General features: G+C 38.6%; 1 long non-coding RNA gene across 1 annotated transcript; it reads right to left on the reverse strand.

Moving 5' to 3' along the window:
• Nucleotides 1–9,666: 9,666 nt before the first annotated feature.
• Nucleotides 9,667–15,658, reverse strand: LOC144634735 (uncharacterized). Its single transcript, XR_013567246.1, has 3 exons — nucleotides 15,452–15,658; nucleotides 15,109–15,154; nucleotides 9,667–11,887 (listed from the first exon to the last, which is right to left on the reverse strand). It is a non-coding gene; the product is annotated as an uncharacterized LOC144634735 (long non-coding RNA).
• Between the last annotated feature and the right edge of the window lie 4,837 nt (nucleotides 15,659–20,495).

Raw genomic sequence — 20,495 nt, forward strand, 5'->3', positions numbered from 1 at the left:
GTATCTATTAAGCAGTTAAAGGCCAAGGAAGCGTTGGCACGCCTCAAAGTGAAACAACTGTTAGAGGAACAAGAACTTTTAAGAAAGCAAGAGGAAATGAAAATGGAGCGTCAAATTCTGGAGGCGAAATATGAACTAGAGCAGGAGGCTCTTCAAGTAAAAATCCTCAAAGAAGATCATTCCGTTATTGATGGAGCAATCCCAAAAATGTCGAAGCAAACTGGTTCATCTGTTGGAGAATTTGGTTCACAGCGCGATGGCGAATCCAAAGTTAAAGATGTCGGAGTTGAGACCAAAACCAAAGACGACCTCAAAAGAGTTCCTTACGATAATGATGTTATATGTTCTCGGCTCAACCCGCACGCGAGGGAGTTTACGTACGCCCCGCCGATTCCAGATAATGAACTTTCTCAAACTGATTCCGTGGATTCCGAATTTGCCATCGTTGAAGACGTGCTTGATAAACTGGGCTCGACAATAAGACAGGGATTTGCCTTGCCTAAACCTGACCTCTCCACCTTTGATGGCAACCCAATGGAATATTGGAGTTTTATCCGGTCGTTTGAGAACACCATTGAACGAAACGAAACGAGTAAAAGCGAGAAGCTCATGTACCTATTGCAATACACAACGGGCGAAGCGAAGAAGACGATTGATTGTTGCGTTGTTATGGATCCTTCAAGGGGATATCAGTCCGCGAGGAAATTGCTAAAAGAGCGTTTTGGCCATTCGTATACAATTGCGGCTAAGTTTGTAAGCGAGATTACTGAGGGTCCTCCAATTAAGGCGTCTGATCGTTCGGGATTACTTGCGTTTGCCGACCAGCTAAAAAACTGTGAACACACCCTCGAGTCCATAGGCTGCATTGATGAGGTCAACAGTGCTGACAACCTCCGAAGAATAGTACAAAGATTACCATTTCATCTTCGTACAAAGTTTGTCGAAGTCGCAGACGGTATCCAGCAATCTGGCAAGAGACCAAACATCAAGGACATCTCATCGTTTGTTGCAGTCAAAGCAAGAGCAGCAAATAATCCAGTATTTGAAAGCGTCATGGACGTTACGCCTGACAGCAAACGGGGAAATTCAAAACAAAGGCCACCGAGTTCAAAAACGAGTGAACCATCGCCTAACCGTATCACTACGCTTAACACCCAAGGAACTATTAATTCAAGGGTGAAGACCCGTTTTTGTCCAGCTTGCAGCGGCAATCACATTTTGATGAAATGTCAGAACTTTGGAAGAAAGACCTTTGATGAACGTGTTCAGATTATGAGAAGGGCTCATCTTTGTCACAATTGCTTCCAATATGGTCATATCGCACGGGGTTGCCTGTCCAGAGGTGCATGTCAAGTTGATGGTTGTACGAGAAAGCATCACACTCTGCTCCATCCTCCCTGTCAACAAGTTCCGAACGGTAACCATGCCAGTGGAGGTAACGCTACTCAAGCTACCCAGATACCGCAGGTTCCCCAAGCTACTCAAGCTAACCAGAGACCACAGGCTCCCCAAGCTACTCAAGCTAACCAGAGACCACAGGCTCCCCAAGCTACCCAAGCTACCCAGATATCACAGGCTTCCCAAGGTATCCAAACTACACAAGCTACTGTTCCTACGCCTTCTCAAGGTGCCCAAGGTGGACAGTTGAAGAGTACCCAAGCGGGAAGTGGTAAAGTGTGCCTCACGATCGTGCCAGTGAAAGTCCAATGTCAGAACTCGAGCGAGAAGTTGTTAACCTACGCCCTTCTTGACAACGGGTCGGATGTCTCCCTGTGTACTAAAGGCTTGGCAGCGCGTCTGGGGGTTCAAGGAGAGCAGAAAACGTTTTACTTAACAACGCAAGAGAAGGAAGACGGTCCGAAGTCGGGTCAAGAGATAAGCCTAACGGTTGAAGCCTTGGACGGGTCAGACAAGTTAGAAATTCAGAGACTTTGGACAGTTGACAAAGTAAATGCATCTAGCCACAGCATTCCAACCAACCGAGACATTAGCAGTTGGCCTCATTTGAAGGACATCAATTTTGAAAGGCGCAATGAGTATTTTTTGAGTTTAAAAACACCTCTTCAAAGTACCACGGGAGAGAGAGACTATCCTCCCGTCTCGCCCTTCGCCAGTAAATTTAACTCTGTGTTGATAAGCCTTCGATTAAACCTCCTGTCAATGAATGGTTAACATATAAACGATGAAAGAGACTGAATTCTCGGCGTTTTGTCATGTTTTGATTAATGAATTTTGGGGGAGCATGCCCCATGCAGAGAAATGACGTTTTCAGTGAATGTTCTACAAACTCTTCATGGTTTAATTTGTTTGGTATAGGATTACATTTATTGACACAACAGCAGACTGGTACGCATGCGCATAACGCGCCTTGTACTTCTGAGAAAGAGAAACTGACCATTCTCGACCCCAGACTTTTCTTTCTTGACTGAGCAAGACATGAGTCAGTCAAACGCAAAAAAGGAGTTCTGGGTCTAGAATGATTAAGCAACTCATGCCCAAAGAAACGTAAAAGAATAGCTATGTGCGGTACGTCGTTTGATCTACTACAAGTAAACGGAAGCGAGTTACGTGCACAGCATAAATCTGATTTTTAATTGCACATTTAACAAAAAAGGGAATCCTTCAAATTTGCAAGCATTTGCCAATTCAGGCAAGGAGAAAATGAAAACAAGTTATGTGTATGTATGTAACGCGTGAGATTTCCTTTGAGATTACTGAAAGGAGTTTGTAAGTTATTCAAGAATCATTGGAAGGTATCTTTTTCTACATCATTTAGTTTGTTGTTTTTGTATATTTACAATAAATACAGTACTACAGTAAAATACAGTAAAAATTTTCAAACAAAATTGAGTCGCTTCTCACTTGCGTCTGTGGTTGCTGAAGCAATCAGAATGTTAGAAATGGAATTATTGACTCGTGAGTAAATAAGTGATTTACTTTTGGCGGTGAAATATATGTCCTATTCCTACACCAAAGAACTAGTAAGAGTGGTTTATGCAAACGGACGACGATGTTTACCTCAAAAATAACAAATTACATGACCACACCTAGCAGGGTTTAAGAGCGGTTTCAATTAGATAATGACAGTGGTAATGCAGTTATTGAGCGCTTGTCCTGATGCCTGACACGTTCAAACGGGATTTACAATTCATATCTGGGGAGAAATAATACATTGGCGTGTAAAGGTACCTATGACAGCCGCTATCTTGTACCACCCACCCAACCCATGAAAAGATATAAACAGGGCAGAGCACAACACTTGGAACACCAGGGACTACTACTCCTACTCTTTTTTTAGCAGTGATACGGCCGAATTCTTTAAAGTATCCCATATGAACACTTCACCCGGTTACCGAGATGACACTTTCTTTTCAAATACACAAGATTTTCCGCAAAAGGGCAGTAACTATTTGATTATTTTGGCATGTTTCAAAGATTTTCTAGGTCAGGATGATTTCTATAGGTCGTTCGTGAGCTTTCAGACTTTCAACAACGAGAAATACGAGCGACGTTTTTCAGCAGGCCAAATTCTTGTTCGTAAAATTCGACGCCTGGACGCTCTTGCGAGAGCTTCTAATTTCGGTAACGAGCTGAAATTTCCCATATGAACAGAAAACTAAATTCGTCCCGCTAACCGGAACAGCCACGTTACCAGAATCCAGCACTCCAGCCCGGTTATCAGATGAAACTTCTTTTGAAAAAATTAGCTTGGCTTTCGCAACTAGGTGATCAAAATGGCATAATTTTGCCCATTCTCGGAGACCCAGGGGCAGTTAGTGGGGGCGGGAGACAGTCTTTTCCCCCGCTCCTACTATCTGCCCCTGGGTCTCCGAGGATGAATTGAATTTTGCCTTGTATGTATTTCCACTTAAGAAGTATGCGAATTAAATATGTTAGCTTTTATTAGTGAAGTTACAAGAATCGATAAGGCTACGATAGTCGCAAACCATGCAACTTTATGTGTTGCCATTTTATTTTTGTTCCCTTGAATTTGAACCGGGCTAAAATATTTTCCATATGAAAAGACGAAAAGATTCGTACGGGTAACCGAGACAGCCCATTTACCGGGCTCATGTGAAGAGGCCCTCGAATATATTCCCCGGAATACACGAGCATTTATGGAAAGGGACAGCCAGTATTAGATTTATTCATTGTGGCATGTTTTGTCCATTTTTCAGACAAGGATGACTTCTATCAGTCGTTCGTGAGTTTTCAGACCGCACCGAAACGAGAGAAACGAGCGACACTTTTCAGTAGTCCAAATGTTTATTCGTTAAATACTGCGCCTGGATGATCTTGCCACAACTTTTCATCTCGGTGAACGGGCTGAAATTTTCCATATATACAGAAGACAAAATTTGTCCAGCTAACCGGGCCCATATGAAGAGGCCCTTAGTGAAACAATTTCAAATAAAACGGCGGCCGTTTTCTTTCGAGGTCTTGAGAGGTTCTAGAAATCGATGGCTCGAGAAATCAGGCTTCTAAAGCCTGATTTCCTATAATTTATTTATATTAACGATAGTCATATTTGTTTTCATTCAAATTGATAAATGTTCTTTCTTAATCCCAGAATAAACACATTTCGGTGACTCCTCACAAAAGCAAATTTTTCCATGGGTAAACATTCACACTTAAATTACTTATGCTATGCAAAGACCGCCCTAAAAGGAAACGCTGTTAACCTACGATATTTCCATACTTTTCACAATGTTTTTCACAAACTGCTTTAAGCTGCCAAATTTATTCACACTTTGAAGAATGGATTTATGCGTTTCTTTTGTTGTTCAAAGATTTTTGTTGATCACTGAGTGCACCCTCATAATTCTAGCATAATCTACACAAAAACTTACAAGACTTCTGGTGACACTGTCCACTCCCATGTTTCGTCTATTCACGCAAGAAAGGTGATGATGGTTGGTGACAACATTTAAAACAACCTAGTAGGTACACAGTCGAAAACTCACAATTTGTGCCAACATTTTTCGAAATGGTCACGTTTTAATAAGGAGATACTTTTAAAATTTCGATTGTGTGATCAAAAGTCTCAAACTGAAATCAAATTATTTCGAATCCATCTGTTAGATAATACAAATATATGTTGACAAGGCGTTTTAAAGTGTTTTTTGACTGGTATTTGCCTTTTATTTTCCCCTAAGTAGCTTTAAAGGTAAATCGCAGCTTTTAGCAATAGAAAGAAGCGTTGTTAACCTAAGATATTCTTCACATTTCACAATGGCATTTAGACTTTTAACTATAGCTAAGATGGCGTTAACTATAGTTATTTTTCACATGGCTCGTTTTCCTTTGTTCTTCCAGGCCGATTATATTGAATAAACCCCGCTAATTAGCAACTGTCTGAAAAGCTGGGGGCGGCTTTGATTGTAACAGGGGAGAGCGGGGCTGATATCTAATATTCCCCTAGGGGATTATCAACTTTAATAATCCCCCTAGGGGAATATTACGACAATATTCCCCTCGTAGCAAAGCCACAAGCCTCGCATTACAAACAAAGCACAACTTTACTTTAACTAGTAATACGTGACTCGCAGGGCCTCGCGAAGCTCTGGGTTGGGGATGGTGGGGGGATTTGTTATTGTTGCCTAGTAACGGACATGGCCGCGACACTCTCGTTACCAGGGTCTACTCCGCTTTGAAAATGGCGGCTCTTTCTGGTTCGTAAAGAGGTATAAAGCGTTGGGAAGCGCAGGCTATTTTCAAAATCATCGACAAATTATTGGATATTCGCATTTTGGACATTTATTTCAGGGCATTAAAAAAAAGAAGAACGAACGGCAGGAGGATTCGAACCCTCCGCCCGCGCGCCCCTGATGGCCATGAAAGGTTTATAACCTGAATAGGCGTTGAGGGAGTATTATGTGGAAATCAGTGTTATTTTAATCCGAAAAGGAAAACGATAAAGATGAAAGGCTTAGGATTCGAACCCACAAAAAAAAAAAAAAAAAAAACCCTTAGCCGGATTCGAACCCCGGCCCTCAGTCCCGAAGATCTGATTTGAAGTTCGACGCTCACACCATTTGGCCACCAGCACGCGGCCGTGTGACGTCATTTCCGCCAGACACCAAGCTCACAAATATGACCGTAAACTCCACACGAGATTTCATCCCGCCTGAGCCCTTTGAGGGACAAAATTATACACCACGCTACGCTCGGCCTTCGGCCTCGCTTCGCGAGGAATAACGTTATGATTTATTCTACCTTGACTGTTGTTACATTTTAAAATAACACACTCCAAACATTCAAACACCAAAAGATTTACCTTTTTTAGTGTTCTTTGGGATCCTTTCACTGTTCCTGGCCAGCAGCTCTTTAATTTGTCATCTTCGACGATGATAATTTATCTCTAGCCTCTTCGACGTTTTCTTCCCATTTGTTTTCGCCTGGTTAAAGCTAAACAACCCTTCTGTCGCCTCCTAAGTGCTAAACTGAGCGTTTTCCGCCGCAGTCCTCTTCGAGATTCTTTGAGGATAGCAATTTCTCCAAGTTATAACCTGGATTTGCCGCAGAATAAAAACTTTCCTTCGCAGACTCGCTCACCTCTGTCAACTTTGCAGTAAAGTGGTGAAAAATTTGGTTACAAAGTTGTCGGAACTATCAGGCAATTACACAATCCCAATGCGTACTTTCGGAATCTTTAATCTATTGTTAAACTTGTTTGGCAAGCATATTGATTGTTTTGGTCGGCGTATCAAAAACGAAAAAATAACCTGTTTATTATAAAATTTAACAATGTGGAAACCCCAGTGCGTCTTTTCGGAACCTTTTTCCTGTTGTAGTGTGTGTGCCGGGAAAAACATTTCAGCGCTTCTACATCAAAACAACGAAGAAAAAAATCTTTCTTATTGTTTGAGCCACTGTTGATACCTCGCCCATGTGAAAAATAAGCCGGTTATTTTTAGGCACCTCGGCGATATGTGATTTATTCACCTCGGGCTGCGCCCTCGGTGAATAAATCACATATCCCGTCGTTGCCTAAAAATAACCCTTACTTAGCTATTTCGGTATTAGTATAATTTCCATAGGTGAATTCAATTCTGATTGGTCGAGAAGCTCGGACTATGGCGCCATATTCACCGCGCTAGGCGGTGAATATTGCATGCTACTAAGCCATGCCACGTTTGCTATCCAGGCCAGTAAACATGGCGGCATTTGCTGAATGAAAATTTCTCTCATTTAAAAGAAATAACTCCAAATCCTGGATATTTGAAACATTGCGAATTTTGCAAAATTACTACCAGGGCTTTTGGACCGAAAATATTTTCAGGAGATGGTTTTCAAGGCATTAGAATTGATCGTAAACATGGTGGATTTGGACATAGCACAAGGACGTGTACTCAGTCAGATCGACTGTCAAAACATTATTTAGTTCTCTTCTCACTGGAGCTAGTCGTGAGGATTCACACAATTGCTCAGGAGTCAACAACGATTAAACAAAGGTACTGGATATCTATCTTCTTCGTAGTGTTTGTTTTGTTCCGTTTTATTGCTAAAACTTGAGTGTAAATTATGATTTCAATCGATAAATTAAACGGGTTTACACGTATGCAAGCGAGCACTTGTGTTTGTTGTTGTCGTGTTTTCTATTGTTATTTTGTAGTTTTTGATATTCACCTCTGAAAATTATACTAAAACAATTCGTCTCGGGGATTATTCAACAATAATCACTTCGCCTTCGGCGAATAATTGTTAAATGTGACCGCTTCTCTGTTTACCCTAACTATAGTTAGAAAATTTACGCCTCGCTGATCCAAAACAATACAGACTAACTATAGTTATACCCAAGCAAGGCTCATGGGTTAGTCTTAAGTTAACAAACGAAAAACAATCAGAATGCGACAATTCTTTTTGCACGTGCGAGAAGAACATAAATATGCAAAACAAAGCGTGAAGGGAAGGAAAAAAAGAAAAACAACATGCCAAGAAATTACATATCACCAATGTTAGAAAAAATAAAGCTTGAATTCTTCGGCGTCTAGCATCCTTACTTCATTTTATTTTCTTCAACGCCGAGATTCCGTGCAAAAATAGAAAAAAAAAAAGAGGAACAACTAGACACAGATCAACAATCAAAGTCTCTTCGAGATATCGACGTTTTTGCATGAAGTACGAGTCGAAGGTTTATTCTGTGCATTGTTCTTCGAACTTATCAATACAGTTTCTTTGTAGTTTAGTTTAACAATTTCCTATCTTCGCGGAGGAAATGCAGCCATATAATTTTGTCAAAAATGGCTCGTCCGCGCCGGGTATTTATACACATATTCCTTAACATTACACAAATAAACAGTGCAAATTTCACCGAGATCTGACAATTCTATACTTTAAAATTGCAAGGACCTTTCGAGGCAGTCGATTACGGCAGCGAAATTAGCAAATGAAACAGCAAAATATGAGTTTGACGCTTTGTTTTTGTCATTTTGTGACGCCATATCTGAATTGTTATAGGTAGACCGCTGTTCAATGTGTTCAAGGCCGTAGCGTAACGATAGCCTGCGTGGCCGTAGCCTGAGTATTACGGCAGCGAAATTAGCAAATGAAACAGCAAAATATAATTGCAGCGTAAACAAATCGTTACACTCAAGCTGCGTTTTGTCTAGGCTCTGCAATGGTCGGATATCAAGACCCAGGATTAAACAAAAGCCATATAGACAGTGAATGCTTTCGAATTATATTTGAAGATGAAATAAGAAAGAATTTTGCTGTCTTTGACTGAAATTCCACTCGAACTGCGTAGATACGATCGCATGTTGTAAAGCCGATTCATGCAACATTGCTGTCATTCCCTGTCAACGCGAGGTCACGTCCCTAACGACCTAGGCTGACGACGAAATAGAGTTGCGCTTGCATGTAGCTAAGCTAAAAGAAGCCGCCATATCACTGGAAAAACTGAACCATTTACAGACTTACAAAATGTTATTAAAATCTTTGTAAATTTTATAAAATCTTTGTACTTTACTTGTAAATTTCAATGTCTGTAAACGTGCACACTTACAGACATTTTGTAAATCTCATAGAAAGTATGTAAATTTTGTCTAATTTTGTAGACATAATATCTGTAAAAACTTGGTATTTTTCTTGTGAATTTGTTAACTATTTTACAGAGATTTTATTACATGTCTGTAAAATCTCTGTAAAAGTTTTACAGAGATTTTCTGAATTATGTAAAATGTTTATAAAATGTATATATTTATACTGTAAATTCTAAAGTCTGTAAATGTGCACACTTACAGAGATTTTGTAACATCTGTAAAATCTCTGTGAATTTAACGGATTCTCTGCATAATATCTGTAAAATGTCTACATAATGTCTATAAAATGTTGGTGTTTTCTTTGTAAATTATGCAAATAATTTTCAAATTTAAGAAGAATGTAATAAAATCTCTGTACTTATTTTACATAGATTTCAAGCAGAACAATAAAATCTATGTAAAATATCTGTACTCCATAGATCAATTCAAAGGGCTGCAAAATGTCTTTTTTTAAAGAGATTTTGCAGTTTTATAAAATCTCTTTACAAATTAGTAAAATTAATGAACATATATTTAAATGGCTGTAGCACACTGTAAATGTGATTTACCCTTACATGAAATGACAACATGCATTGCATTTCATTCGGAAGTCGACCATGATAAAAAAAGGTAGTCTGAAAACTGCAAGCCATAAAACCTTTATTTCAAAACAACCTGCTCTGCATGTATCATTAAAATATATTATTTAAAAAAAATAAAGTATGATTTCACAAAACATGTATTTCACCCCTCTCGTTTTCCAACATAGTTAATTATAGTCTTATTAGAGACATAACATTAACACACAAATTAATATCCCCTCTAATAATTAACAATTTAAATAATCTATCATGTTATTTAATTGTAAATCAGTCTCAACCTACATTCTAATATAGATGTACTGTCAATACATGTAGTTTAATCTGCTTGATAATACATAAACATAATCATCAAAATCCACTTGTTGCAAACATGCTTTTATAACAATTTGAAATATCTATTACATGTAGCATGTTTTAAACCTATAAGCTTTCTTCAACGGATAAAATATGTGAATGTGAGTATGATGCTACATGTACCGGTACATTCATACTTCCATGTGAGCATCGATGTATTTATATACATGTATACCTTAACGTAAGCTGCTTGATAGATCTAGTCTAAACACTTTTAGCAGTACAGTTTGAACCTAGGACTATCAGTAGTTCATATAGTGTGATCGTCCGGGTGAGAGTAGTTCTGAGAAGAACTGTTGTTGGTGACTGACGTTTCAACAACCTGAGCGGAAGTCATCTTCAGAGTCAAGTGAAAAGTTGTTGTCAGTCGATGATGTTATAAGTCAGGTTCGTTGATGTTGATTGGTCAGTTTAGCCGTGATGTTTTGGCTGTAAGACTCGTATTAAATTTGTCAACAGTAATTGGACAGTTTCGATCCATCTATTGTCAGTCAAACTAAGTTGTTCTTTTCCGTCTATTGTTAGTCAAATTAAGTAGTTCTGTCGGTCGATGGTGTTCAGAAATGTGATTGTTGACATCACCATTTCTTGTCGCCCGTTTGTGTTCAGTCAGTCTCGTGTTGAGGTTTCTACCGGTCTCTCCGATGTAGGAGGCCTGGCAGTTAGAGCATTTGATCTTATAAATCGCTCCCTGTCTGTCGTTAGGGGTTGGTCTCTGTCTTTAATGTTGGTCAGTAAACGTCGTAGCGTAGTTATAGGTTTGTGAGCTACACGGATATTGTAGGGTTGTAGGATCTGCGCAATAGTTTCAGAAGTGCCCTTGATGTAGGAAATAGTCGCTTACTAACCACCAAATCGACTGGGACTCTGCTGAATGCCTAACCTACAGTACTAACTATTTTCAATGACTGACTCTGGAAAGCTGGTACACAAACTTAGAACAGACGCCTATTAACAGATGTCAACAACTACCGGCACCTTACAAACGACTTATTCACAATGTAAACACTACCGACAAATGAAACGCTGACAGAACTACTTCATTTGACTAACAATAGACGGAACAGAACAACTTAATTTGACTGACAATAGACGGATCGAAACTGACCAATTACTGTTGACAAACTTAACACGAGTCTTACAGCCAATAACATCACGGCTTAACTGACCAATCAACATCAACGAACCAGACTTATAACATCATCGACTGACAACAACTTTTCACTTGACTCTGAAGATGACTTCTACTCAGGTTGTCGAAACGTCAGTCACCAACAACAGTTCTTCTCAGAACTACTCTCACCCGGACGATCACACTATACAAACTACTTTTAGCAGTATCATACAATGCATTTTGTTTTAAGCTTGAACTAATCTAATTCTTTCAACTTCCCTCATGTAGGGCTGCAAATAATTTGTTCTCTCTGGAAAGGACATATGTCCAAGTAAGACACCATCTTGGTCAGACAATGATTTGCAATGAATTGTCCGGACATCATGTCCGACCAAACTTGGCGTTTCGTCAGACATGAACAAATTTTGATCGGCCAATGTCCAATGACCAACTGTTAAGCCTGGTTTTCACAAGTGCAAGGATAACAGCTCTTACACTGTATTTCTCCGTGAAAATGGCTTCGACTCAAGCAAAAGCACAAGCGTATTTCATTTTGACAGCAAGCACAAACACAAGGATCAAAATTTGTCCTTTTTGCGCGATCATGCTTGTGCTTGCCTTGCTAGTGTAAACCAGGCTTTATTAATAAGGACATATGAGCCCTGCTTATTTTCATGAACAGGACTCATATGTCCTTAAAAGGTTCTTTTCTCTTGGGTGGAGACTAACATTGATTGAAAGGCCATCAACTCCCCTTGCAGTTCATAAGATAATTCAGCAATTGAATGTGGGATCTGAAATTGAATAAGGGAGAGCAGTTTGTTACAAATTGACTAGCACAAACATTTTACAATAACAACAAAATGTGAGTCAATCAGTCAGGCATACGGTTGAATCTCGATAACTCGAACCCTCAGTAACTCGAACTCCCGCTAACTCGAACCTTTTTCGATTCCCCTTCAGGTCATTTTCTTGCTAATTTTACCCTCGATAACTCGAACTCCCGATATCTCGAACCTTTTTCTATTTCCCTTGAAGGTTCGAGTTATCGGGATTCGACTGTAGTTTGCATTGTAATTTCATTGCATGTTATAGTTCAGTAATTTGTTACCATACCGGTAGTTGCTATACAAGCTTTACTGTAACTCAACCAATACCTTCATTTTGGAGTGTAAGGCACAATAAAGATATACTCTTATTGTCAGTCAACAGGGACCGCTCAGAGGAAGGGGCTAGGGGGGCTTTAGCCCCCCCCACTTTTTTACAGTAACAAGGGAAAGAAAATAATGAATGAAAAAACAAACGACAAATTACTTAAAATATTTCGATTCTGGAAGCCATATTATTGATTTAGTTTGTAAAGGACGAAAGTAACAGCAGTTACTATAGCCAAAATAAACTCGCCTTCAACGTAGATACATAAAAAAAGGAAATGCGGACAGTTGTCTTTAAGGTTTTCGGTTATTATTTGAAAATGGTTACGGGTAGTCGAGGTTAGGCTACTACAGGATTATGCCCTTTACCAAAAACTTGGTTTTTAAGGGGACTTAAAAGCTAAGGCCTGTTTCATCGTTGGTCATTTCGATCCCACCAAATGGGTTAAGTTTATAAGATGATACGGTTTGTTTTCAAGCCCACTCTAATGGTACATGTAATTGATTTTGTAACATAAAGTGAAATTGCCTTTTCTGTTTTCATTTCTTCTGGTAACATCTCATTTCAAATGCATTTTCCGGTGTTTAAGTGAATTTGAAATCCAAAATTTCACGGGGGAGCATGCAATGTACTCCCACGGACCCCCCCAAAGTTTACTCAGTTCAGGGTTCGACTTTCAGCCCCCCCCCCCCCCCACTCAAATTCTTCCTGCGCGGTCCCTGAGTCAGTCAGTCAGTCAGTCAGTCATATACATGTACATGTATCTAAATCTGTTACAGGGTTTGATGGACCATCACCAAACTGATTATGACTGAAATCTGTTAGGTACACTGTACTTTGCACGGTACGATTTTGTCACGTGACAAGCTTACGGCACGCCTAAGCCTATGACACTCATAAGCTAGTTGTACGCTGTAGGTTGGATTTTCACAACACAATAATTATTTGTGTCATAAACCTGTTGTTAGCATTTCACAACCATGTCACATGCAATAAAATCATACTATGTAAATTGGCCTTTACAGCTGGTTTCCAATGGCAAATATGGTATGACAAGAATAAGCATAAGTAATGGCACACATGTACAGTGCAGCTTAGTCAATAATGGTGACAGAAGAATCATAGCATAAAGATAAACACAAGCAAAATAAGAAGAAGCACATATTCAAAGTCACAACAAAATCAACGAGATTCTAGCATTTATAAGCGTACAGTAAAAACCTGCGAGTAAGAACCTTGAACATTTAAGAACCAGTTAGGCTAAAATTTGAAAATAACACTGTAGATACCTGACCATTTTTATAAGAACATATTAAGCCTCAAATTTGGAACCAGGTTCTATTTTTTTAAAAATGATTAAAAATGTTTACTTTTGGGAAATAAGTTTGGACAAAGCATTACTATGCATAAAATCATGTCATATTCTAAATAAATAGTGCTTCATTTTAGCATACATTGTAAGCATTTACCAGTATGTGGTATGCAAATTTTATACAAGGAATAGGCGGAAAACAACTTAAATCTCTATAACAATATTGAAACTTTTTTTCAGAAATTATGAACCTATTAAGAACCTTATTAACCTGAATTTGTGTTAATACTCCTTTATGTAAGAACCTGTTTAGGCTAACTGTTCTTAATCGCAGGCTTTTACTGTACTCAAATTAGGGGAAAACATGCTCCTTCTTGTGTTAATGTTTATGCTGATATTATTATGATTTATTGGGAGAAGGGGTGGCCTAATGGTACATGTAAATGCACTGGACTGCTAGTGCACTCACATGTACCATGCAGTCCTTGTTTCAGCACTAACAAGGATAAGTCTGTTGGGTTCTTTGGTAAGTTGCTTCACTCTCATACTGGTACATTAGGTAGGGCCAGTGAATAATGCTGGGGGTAGCCATCCAGGATCTGGATGTCTGGGCTACAGATGTGTACTTGGCTTGTTAATATTTTTCTCTATTATGGTGAGTCATAGTGTGGACAATACAAGACAATACAGTGCATAAGTTCATCTGCCACAAAGTGGCAGACCCAGACCTTCATACAGGGCTCAAAATAATTTTCGGACAGTTGCCGATCATGTTGTCCAGCCAGACAGATTCTAGCTCGGTCATGTGTCATTTCTGAACAGTCAAAATATTGAAAATAGCACTTTTTAAACTACCACTCATTTCTGCTGTTCGTTTGATAGTTTGTTTGCTATTTCTTCACTGTTTTAGCTGCAGCTTTTATGAATAGATCGCTTTCTAATGCCCTTCTGGTCATCAGTTACATGTATCATTCTCAAAGCCATGTATGTGACCGGTGAAAATGACCGGCAAACTGAAACTTTGTCCAGACAAATTGTCATCTTTGCCGGACATTGTCCATTGAACGGCTGTTATTTTGAGCCCTGTTTATATAAGAAAGGGCCCCCCATAATCCAGACCCTGAACAAAGGTGGAGATGACATCCAGGCAAGTAAACATGGCCCCTTTTGATCAATGAAGTTTTCTTCATTTAAATAAAACTCCTTATGTTATGGATCTTTTGCTAATTGACTACCATGGTATTTGGGCCGAAAAAAGTTCAAAGGAAGGTCTCAAGGCATTAGAATTGATCATTAATACAGTGGTTTTTATTTGGAGATCACCATCCTCAGAGACCCAGGGGCAGTAAGTGGGGGCAGGGGAATATCTATATGGGCGGAACAAAATCACAAAGAACAGTCAAGAACGAAAATAAGATGACTTTTCTCTCTGGTTACATACATGTAGAGTTTCAGAGAGATTGAAATAAATGTACCAATGCTCACAATGTACTTTACATGTTGAAATTAGTACTCATTGTCAGGAACAAAACTAAGTCTTGTACTTACATGGTCATAGATGCTATATGTTGCAATCAACCCTAAACATCTGTATCTGGAAATAATACAATAAGACAGACATGTTGAGGAGTTCGGTGTTTTAATTTCCACAATAAATGATAAACAGATATTGGCAAAAAAAATAATAACAAAATGCCAAACATACACTGTACACATGTCTGACATGTTTATGAATCGTCGAATTCGTACGACAAGTGTACGAGCAGAAAGAAACAAACAATAAAATAAATAAAATAAGCCGGGTAAAGCTAACCTAGAAAATATTAAGCTTAATAAAGCCTCATGGAAACCCTCTGATGGAAACTCGTATAACTATTGTGCAAAACCTTACCTTGGAAAGACCCTTGCCCACAACAGGCGCAACGATCGGAGATCCGGTTATAGAAGACTCCATGGAGCTACACGAGAAGATAAGCTGTCTTTAGGCGAACGAAATTATCATTCTAGCGAGTAAAAAGCTTCTTAAACATGGATTTGTACACACACTTTGACCATGCTTCGACCGCTTCGACCCGTTACGAATCAACCGCCAAAAGTCAGAGCCAGAGCATTCTCGTTCCCAGAGCCTTCCGTTTCTTTTGGTCACGTGGTCGGCGAAACGAAGGGCTCTGGTAACACTGACTACCGGATGTCGTAAAATCCACGACATCCGGTAGCGCATGCCCACTGCATAAATGTTCGTCTGCGCCTGCTCAGTAAAAGAAAGGGGAAGGCTGGGGCTGACTGAGACGAGAAGAAAGCGAATTTGAAAGAAGATACGACATTTGAGTTTGGCGTTCGAAAGAGTGTACAGCAATCCTTGCTACAATTGTCGGAGGACATCAAGAAACAAGGAATGGAACAGGAAGACGACAGATAGAAAAGTTAGAATCCAGAGGAATTGGAGTCATAGTGTTTAAACACGGAGTCGAGGATATCATCAGCTGATAACATTCCGACGGTTGATGATACTGTGAAATTTATTTATGGTCATGCGGAGGTATTGTAGAAAATTCAGAGCTAAAAAAGCGGATGAGCGATGAGGTATCATTCTATTGAGCGGTGGTAAGAAATATCACATTGAATTTCAAAGTCTTCATGTATTCATGAACTCCATTTAGTGTGTATATCTTGTATAAGCTAAGTTGATAGTGCAAATGTTTGCAATATTTTTAATGCAATAAAAAGTACAACCGAGTTACACCTTGCAAGCGATGTACTTGTCATTTGTTCATAAACAAAGGTCTGCTTCGTGAATACGTTATTCTAACAAACTCCCAGTGTTATTCGGTCTTTTTCCGGTAACATTTTCAAACTTGCCCGCTACATCTTTAATTGTTTCGATGACCGGAAGTATAACGAAAATTGCGTAGAAGCGTTTCATTTTTTTACCTAATTACGCATGCAGTTTTTATCAGCCAATCAAAAAAATCATATTTTTTACCGTTACCAGGGCCACTACGTCATGTAATTTAAAAAAATACGCGTGGCCCTGGGGAAGAGGATGGAGCCAGAGAGGACGCCGGGATTTATTCATCTTGCGCATGATCGGTTCGGTCTTCGGAACCAGTTCTTCTCGGCCGAAGCAGACAGAAAGATAATAGGACGCGATGTTCTTTCCGCATACAATAAATAAATAAATAAATATTATGATATATATATTATAATGATATTCTACTGGCCGGCCAAAGTTACAATAAAATATATGGAACAGAACCACGATATAACAATCCGCGATATAACAAAATCCTCGTTTTTACTTTTAACGAACACAATCCGAAGATCCAAACGTAAAATGTACTCCGATATTCGTTACATCGAGGTTTTCGATATAGCGAACTCTCGATATATTGGTACTTCTAAAAGCGATGTGTCACTAAAGCTTATCGAACATATAATTAATTGAAAAATAAATAAGCAGACAAATAAATAAATGAATAAATAACACAGATTTCGACTTGTGTACTTTCACAGAGTACAGAGTCCTGTTCGCAGGCTAGTTTTTCAGATATTATACAGAGCCCTGCTTATTATACCTACTCGTACCTTTTTGGTAATCTTCGATAGCATATCAGGCGAGTTTGGCAGAGCCATGGTTCGTATTTTGGCGAGACACAGTCGACCAAAATGCCCATGTCGAGACCAAACGAGCGGTACGATTACGTATTTACCGTAACCAAATTCAGCCAAAATCCGGTTATATTTCTCGCTCTGTTGAAGCTATGCTTGCAAGGTAAGTACGCAAATTTTGTTGACTTGCATTGGTCTTCTACACTTTTGCCAAGTTCGACGTTTGAGTCGGTGTCGCATTTCTGTCGGAAAATGCAGACTAGTCGAACGTGCGGCAGAAATTCGACAGCCGATTCAGACGTTGAACTTCTTCCGAATCTAATTCGTTTAATTGAATTCGACACGGCAGATATGCGACGTATGAACCGGGCCTAACATGCATTTTGCAGAGCCCTGCTTATGCGCGTTTACATACATTTCACATAGCCTTGCTTATGCGCTTTTACATACATTTTACATAGCCCTGCTTATGCGCTTTTACATACATTTTACATAGCCCTGCTTATGCGCTTTTACATACATTTTACATAGCCCTGCTTATGCGCTTTTACATACATTTTACATAGCCCTGCTTATGCGCTTTTACATACATTTTACATAGCCCTGCTTATGCGCTTTTACATACATTTTACATAGCCCTGCTTATGCGCTTTTACATACATTTTACAAAGCCCTGCTTATGTGCTTTTACAGACATTATATAAAATTTGAAGCTATTATGCAAACACTCAAATCCTCTGTAAAACGTAGATTTACAAACTTAATAAAGAGATTTTGTCAAGTCTGTAAATTATGGTCAATGCTTCATACTCTGAGCACTAAGATTTCACAGACATTTTATAAATATTTTGTCTTATTACAAAATACAAAAAGTATGCAAAATGTATGTAAAACCATAATTTACAAACATTCTATTATGACGGTGAAAGAAGACCTTAAAATTTCTTTTTATAGAAAGTCTGTAGAATTTAAATTTACAGAAATTTAGCCAAGTTTGTAAAGGGTTCAGTTTTTCCAGTGCCATCTCTTGCATTTGTTTTAACTTCAATAATATCTTTGAAAAGAGCGAGTTTTTTGGTATGGTTTATTTTTGACGTTTGTAATTTTTAAACGATGTAAGTGCTAGTGATTATTTATTCGTGTTTTAGTTACGCAATCCATTGTTTGTGCGACGCTTTTTATAGATCGCCTTTCAGACACACGTGCGTTGAGATAAGAAAGCTGACATGTCACTTTTAAAATTGTTATATAACGTTTGTAAATGTGACAAGTCACGTTTTTTTCACGAGATCGCAAGTGATCACCCACAGCGGAAAGTAATCCCTTGAGAAATTAAAACAGTCCCTTGAGAAATTAAAAAAGTCCCTTGAGAGTTTACAAATATGTGGTTCCAAATTTTGTCCACTAACCCCTATTCTACGTTTTTAGCTTGTAAACAAGCAAAAACGTCGAAAAAAGGGCTCTCATGAACTTATTTAAATTCGAAGCTAATCAGAACTAACTATAGTTAACTGCGTTGGTGTGACCACTTAGACGACCGAAAGCACTAACTATAGTTAGGTATGACATCACGTAACTTGAGAATAACTATAGTTAAACTAAAGTTACGTCGTAGATGTGACGGCAGCCAATGTCTTCCACCAGCTTTTTTAAACTACAAAACTTGATACACGAGTGAAAAACCAGGATATTTACAAGAAATGCAGAATGCTTAAAGTACAGAAGTAAATGTCGTGACGCTGAATGTCCCATTTGCATGCAATGTTTAATACTACAGGGGTTATTGATAATTATTTTGACAAAATTACTGTTGGTTTTCTGCTTAAGGACGTTAAAAACAAATGTTTAATCATTCAACAAAATGATAACAGTCACGGCTTTAGAACAACCTGGTAGTTGCACAGTTTATCAAAACGTGCATAAGTGGAAAAACTCACGATTTTCTGCAAAGATTTTCCAAAAGGGGTCAGGTTTTAATAAGATAATTTTAAAATTTCAATTATGTGATCAATAATCTAAAACTGGAACCATATTAGTTCGATTCCATCTGTTTATACACCTGTTGGCGAGTCGTTTTAAAAGTGTTTTACCACAAGTATTTGCATATTATTTTTGCATAAGTGGCTTTAAAAGCAAACATCAATTCATTTAGGCAATCATAGCTTTTAGCATAACACGCAAGTTTAACACAATTCTCCCACAACAGCAAGGTTATACCCAAAACACTTTTTCTTGCTTCTGATTTGTATGGCGGACAAAATTTGAGTTTCTCTATGTTAATGACCCATTTTGTTTTTCCCACTGGATTTCGTGCTGAAACAAGTTTAATAAGGGACGGACCATTAGAAAAGTGATGGGGGCGGGGGGGGGGTGGGGAAAAAAACAAAAAAAATTCATGCAAGCCAAAATGGCAAGAAAAAAATTCGTGCAAAGGGGAAGGCAAAGAAAAAAAATCGTGCAGAAGGAAAGGTCCTATTAAGTACTGAAAATACCTGTCATCGTTTAACACTTTATGAGGTCAATTATTCGACGAAATATATGGTGGAGAATACTAAAAATAGCATTTCCGAGCCTAGAAATTTCAAAACCCCCCTATTTCAAGACCCCCCTAGATGGATTGTAATCATAACATTCGTTAAGCTCGTCTCTCTCCAGCCTTCGTAGATTGCTTACCAGTTAAGCTTACCAGTGTGTGCTAGTCACACGAACCGCGTAGGAGAAAATAAAAAAGTTTCACAACTCAAGTAGTTCGCAGACGTGCTGCTCACTGGCTTTACTTTAAAAATTTCTTATTAACAGTCCCTAAAGGATGAAATCAATGAACAACAGCATTTTTAAAATATTTAAACTATTAAGCAAATAATCAACAAAGCAGCATTTGTCAAAAACATGGTATAAAGTAACAATACATGGCATTTGTCTGAAAAAAACATTTGTCTAAAAAAAAAATTCCTACACAAGAAATGGACAGAAAAAGAAATTCGTGCAAGCCGAAAATTCCCCACCCCCCCCCCCCTATCACTTTTCTAATGGTCCGCCCCTAAATACAATTTAACAACACCGATGTATTATTTGCATGTTAATTAGAAGTTTTAAAAAGCTTGCTTTAGCAAAATGACATTATGCCAGACTGGGTAAATATTCGTTGCCTTTTCATTTTAAGAGAAATCCAGGAAATTTCCAAGCTTACTTTTACAACTATAGAATTAGTCTGTGAATTCAGCATCTCAAGCCAATAAAGCAATTATAGATGATAAATCTTTGTTTAATCCCAGCCGTCATTCAAAAGCCTACTAATCTTTTCTGGTGTGTTTTCAGCTGCAGCT

This window comes from Oculina patagonica, chromosome 13 (assembly GCF_052425735.1).
Source record: "Oculina patagonica isolate OP01 chromosome 13, crgOcupat, whole genome shotgun sequence".
Taxonomy (NCBI): Eukaryota; Metazoa; Cnidaria; class Anthozoa; order Scleractinia; family Oculinidae; genus Oculina; species Oculina patagonica.